The sequence below is a fragment of the Staurois parvus genome, unplaced genomic scaffold (assembly GCF_062004578.1).
Source record: "Staurois parvus isolate SC_StPar_1 unplaced genomic scaffold, SC_StPar_1.0 ptg000195l, whole genome shotgun sequence".
In the NCBI taxonomy this organism is placed as follows: domain Eukaryota; kingdom Metazoa; phylum Chordata; class Amphibia; order Anura; family Ranidae; genus Staurois; species Staurois parvus.
In genome coordinates, this window is record NW_028317991.1 from 382,310 (window position 1) to 387,916 (window position 5,607).

The following is a 5,607-nucleotide window of genomic DNA, read 5'->3' on the forward strand; positions in this document are numbered from 1 at the left end:
CTTACTTTCCTTTACTATTAAAGCGGATTACACTATGGAGAATGTGTTCTTCTCTTGTTTCATGGGGATTTGAGCTATGATCCATCCTGCTCAATGGTCCTCAAGGATATTTTTGGAAAGGTTGAAATTGATTGCTGGGGAATCCTTTCAAGTCACCAGTCCGTGAGGAGTGCTGTTTGCTGAGAGGCCCAGTGGTGGTACTAATAAGGCTCTGTGGCCCTGTAGGGTCGCAGGGTGGAGGTGAGAGGCCATTACAGCCATAATAGGATCACATCCAGGGTGTGTTGGTTTACACACATTCCTCCCTTTTTGCATGACCAGAAGGAATGTGACACAGATCACTGGACTATTTTGCTGATTGATTTGCAGTGCTGGTTTTCACTCACACTGAAGCATTTGATCCCTGTGTAGGGACTCACTGAATATCTGCTTATGTCCCTCATTGTGGACTAGGGGGTCACGAGTCTATCATCCCCATGTGGATTGGGGGACACCCCCTGGTTTAGACCATTCACCATATATGGTCCTTATTAGGACCTGTGACGTGTGTGTTTCACTGTGTGGTCACCATATCATTATTTTTTATATGAGCGCTACATCAGTTTATTGTTGTTTTTTATGTCTCCGGGGCCTATTGGTGTAGGATTAGATGTTAGCAGCTTTTTAGTATTTCATGATTTCTTTCTCTTTGTTATATCTCATAAGAGCGCAGGAGGATTCTGTGTGTAAGGTCAAGGTAAGATCATCCAAATAATTGTCAAGGGAACTGTCCAGCATTCCAGGTGGCTCAGCAAGAAGAAACATTGTCACTCACTGAAGAAGGCCCAGGTTTGGACCCAGGCTCTGACAGTACTCCCCTCCTCACAGGACATCCCCTGGATGTCTTAGGACCAGGCTTGTGGGGAAACCTCTGGTGGAATTCTCTGGTTAATCTAGGAGCATGAACATTTTCCCCAGGCTCCCAAGAATTCTCCTCATGCCCATATCCTTCCCATTGGACAAGATATTGCAATTTTCCTCTAAACATCCTAGAGTCAAGAATCTTCTCCACCACATATTTTTCTTCATCCTGTACCTCAACAGGTGGAGGAGGTTGAAGAATTCTTCCAGAGAAAGGATTTTCATGAAATGGTTTGAATAGCAATACGTGAAAAACAGGGTGAATCTTCATATTGTCAGGAAGTTTTAAGCAAAAGGTGGCTGGGTTGATCTGAGCAGAAATCTGGAAAGGTCCCACAAACTTTTGGCCCAACTTTGCAGATGGAACATGAACCTTCAGATTTTTGGTTGATAGATAAACCTTGTCGCCCACATGAAAGGTAGGAAGTGATCTGCGATGTCTGTCGGCAGTCTTTTTATAACATTCCTGAGCCTCCCCCAAAGTCTCGATCAACTTCTCCTGAATTTCCTGCAAAGTAGTTAATCTGTTGGCAACAGCAGGAATTTGAGTTGCAGTAGGGAGATCAGGAATAAAAACTGGATGATACCCCATATTGAGGAAAAAAGGGCTTTGGGAGGTGGAGCTATGTTTAGCATTGTTATAGGCAAACTTTGCTGTAGGTAGATAGTCCACCCAGTCATCCTGAAGATAACTGAAAAAGCACCGAAGGTACTGCTCCAAAGTTTGATTGGTCCTCTTGGTCTGACCATTAGACTGCGGATGAAAAGCAGAGGACAGATTAACTGTTATCCCTAAAGCTGAACAAAAGCTCTTCCAAAATTTTGATGTAACCTGTACTCCTCTGGCAGATACCACATCATCAGGAATTCCATGTAGTTTAAAAACATCTCGAACCATCAACTCCGCACTTTGTTCAGTAGAAGGTACCCCCTTAACAGGTATAAAATGAGCCATCTTAGTAAGACGGTCAATGACTACCAAGATGGTGGTCATTTCTTTTGAGGGAGGTAATTCGACTACAAAGTCCATAGAAATTGACCCCCAAGGTCTTGATGGAACAGGAAGTGGCTGGAGCCACCCCAAAGGAGAAGCACAGGGTGTCTTATGACGTGCGCACGTCAGACAGGAGGCCATGTAGCATTTGATATCTTTCCTATAACTAGGCCACCAGAAGGAACGTGACAAAAGTTCATCTGTCTTTGAAATCCCAAAATGTCCTGCAAGTTTAGAGTCATGAACTAATTAGAGGGCTTCCACCCGGGCAGACTCAGGTACATAGAGACGATGAGCTTGAGTCCAAAAGCCGTCCTTGTATTCAAGGTTAATGTCCTTAGGAGGATCATTGAGAAGTGGGTCATTCTCATACCCCTCTTTGAGAAGACTCAAGAATGTCTTCGTACTTGTGGCCCCTAGGAAGTTCTTTTGAGTTAGGATTGAACATTCAGAGTTGCCCTCCTGGGGAGGCTCAGAGAGCATCCTTTATAAAGCATTGGCCTTATCATTCCTCGATCCAGGTCAATATGATTTAATAAAATTGAATCTGGAAAAGAATAAAGACCAACGTGCTTGTCTAGAAGACAATCTCTTGGCCGAGTGAATGAATTCCAGATTTTTATGGTAAGTGAGAACAGTTACAGGATGATTAGCACCTTCTAGCAGATGCCTCCATTCAGAAAAGGCTTCCTTAATTGCCAGTAACTCTTTATTCCCAATGTCGTAATTCTTTTCGGCTGACTACATCAAATGAGAGAAGTAGGCACAAGGATGAAGTTGCATCTTTTCATCACTTCGCCGAGACAGGATAGCTCCCACGGCAGAATCAGAAGCATCCACTTCCACTATAAAGGGTAATTCAGGATCGGGATGTACCAAAATTGGTGCAGAAGTGAAAAGAGTTTTTAGCTTTCCAAATGCAGCCTGTGCCTCAGGAGTCCACACGAAGGGTACCCCTTTCTTTTTAAGCTTTCTTTGTCAGCTGTGTAATTGGAGCAATTACCTTCAAAAGGTTTCTTATATATCTTCTATAGAAGTTGGCAAACCCGACGAAACGTTGAATTTCCTTAACATTTCCAGATGCTGACCAATCTATCACTTCTTTGATCTTCTCAGAATCCATGCTCACTCCCTCTGGAGAAATGATATAGCCTAAGAACTGGATCTGGGTTTGTTCAAATTCACATTTCTCCAATTTAATGCAAAGTCTATTCTTCATTAATCTTTCAAAGACAGTGCAAACATGTTTGCGGTGCTCCTCCTAATTATCGGAAAAGATAAGAATATCATCCAGACAAGCAATTACAAATTGGTCCAACAGATCACGAAAAATATCGTTGATGAAATGCTGAAAAGTTGCAGGGGCATTGCAAAGTTCAAACGGCATAACCAAGGACTCGAAATGCCCATACCTGGCGGTTTTCCATTCATCTCCTTGACGAATGCAGACAAGGTTATATGCCCCTTGTAAATCAAGTTTTGTAAAGATTTTGGCAGAACAAAGTCTTTCCAACATTTCAGAGATCAAGGGTAGTGGATAGTGGTTTTTAATAGTGATTTTATTCATGTCTCTGTAGTCAATGCATGGACGCAATGTGGAGTCTTTCTTTTCAACGAAGAACAGGGCTGCTCCTGCAGGAGATGTTGAGTGTCTAATAAAGCGCTTCTCTAAATTCTCATCGATCCACTCCCTGAGCACTTTTAATTCAGGTTCCGACAGATTGAAAAGGCGGCCAAAAGGTATTTCTGCCCCTGGGAGCAACTCAATGGGATAATCATATGGGTAATGAGGAGGTAATTGATCAGCATTTTTCTTGTCACAGACATCCCGGAACTCATGGTATTGTGGGGGCAAGTTGTCATATGACTGGATAGCTACTATATCACTTTGCAATTCCTTGGCCGGTAAAGAACTTGGTCGACAAAGTTTCTTACAATATTTTTCACAGTTGGGGGGATGTAAAATCTATAGTCCATGCTCCCCAGTTGATGGAAGGATTGTGAGTGGAGAACCAAGGAATGCCCAGGATGATAGGAAACTTGGGTGACATAATCAACTGAAAGCTGATGGTCTCACAATGGTCAGCCTCAAACTGCAGTACCAGGGGAACCATTTTATGGTTACAGGTCCTGAAGATAAGGGTGAACCATCAACTGTCTCCATATCAATAGGGATAAATGTATTTCTTGCTTGAATATTATTGTTGTGGGCAAATTCTATATCCATAAAGTTCCCCCCAGCCCCGGAGTCCAGCATAGCTGAGCAGGAGATTTCACAGCTATCGGAAGACAAGTTTAATGGGGATGACAAAATAAGAGAGTAGAGAGTTCACTTTATTTTCTTCAGGAATCAGTGGGCAGACAGACTGGCTAATAGAGTTTATTTGTTCAGGCACAATCACACCAGCCATAGCAATTGTTCTTCTAACTTTGTTAGGACAATTAACTGCATAATGACCAGAGTCCCCACGATATAGACATAAGTTCTCTGAACGTCTTCTCTCTTTCTCCTGAATGGAAATGGATCTCTTGATAGCAGCAAACTGCATAGGCTCAGGAGTGTTAGAACCCAGAGAGACTTTTCAATCCTGCTGAACAAATGGACTAGCAGAGAGATGCAGCCACTTATTTCCAAACATTTCCAGCTTCTCCTTCCTCCTTTCTGTAAGTCTTTGATCAATTCGGATACATAATTGGATGAATTCCTCAAGATCATTAGGAATATTTACTCTGGCAAGCTCATCCTTTACCTGTTCAGAATGCCCTTAGCGGAACTGGCTTTTTTGTGCTGCAGGGTTCTAAGTGGTAGCTGTGATCCAACATCTGAATTCGGCTGTGTATTCAGCAACCGAACGTTTACCCAGCCGCAGACTATGCAACTTTGCTTCGGCAGTAGCACAACGGTTGGGATCATCAAAAACTTGATTCATTGCGGTCAAAAAGGGACCAAAATTATTCAGAGTGCCATTGTCTTGTTCTATATAAGGGGAGGCCCAAGCTAGAGCTTCCCCAGTCAGAAGTCAAATAGAAAACATTACCTTCTTTTTCTCTGAAGGAAATGCAGCAGGGTGCATTTGGAAATATATACGACATTGATTAAGGAAACCCCTGTAGTGGTGGTGGTCTCCATTAAACTTAGATGGTTGGGGCTGGGGCATATGTGAGTTAGTATCATCTCAGTTCAGCAGTTGTCTCTGCAGAGTATGAATCTCTCCCTGTTGCCTATCCACAATGCTCTCTAGTCTGGCAACTTTTTCTTGATGGGTAACCTCGAATTCCTGCAGCTTAGCAATTTGCTGCCTAAGAGGAGCCACAATGTTTGCTATAGTGGCCTCCATGTTTGGGCCAGATTATTCTGTCACGATCAGGGGTCAGGCTCAAAGACCAGTTGCTATAGCAGTGGAAAGGCTTACCTGAAAGCAGCAGGATAGGTACACAGGCAGGTCACCGTGGCGGAGGAGTGGGATCACCCGAGGTGAGGAGTCTAAGTACCAACCAGTTTTCACCAGAGCTCCTGATGGTGGAGATGGATTTGGCTGCGTGTTAGCACCAGGTCGCGGTCCTCAGAATCACCCCACCAGGAGGAGAGCGAGCGGAGGTCCAGTAGCGTATAAGGGTCAAACGGAAGTGTGGTCAGTAAACAAGCCAAGGTCGGTAAGGAGCAGTCGCAGGTTGGTATCAGGCAGAAGCGTAGTCGAGAACAAGTCAAGGGT

General features: G+C 43.7%; 1 pseudogene; it reads right to left on the reverse strand.

Moving 5' to 3' along the window:
- Positions 1-787: 787 nt before the first annotated feature.
- Positions 788-3,017, reverse strand: LOC149461643 (uncharacterized; annotated as a pseudogene).
- Positions 3,018-5,607: the final 2,590 nt, after the last annotated feature.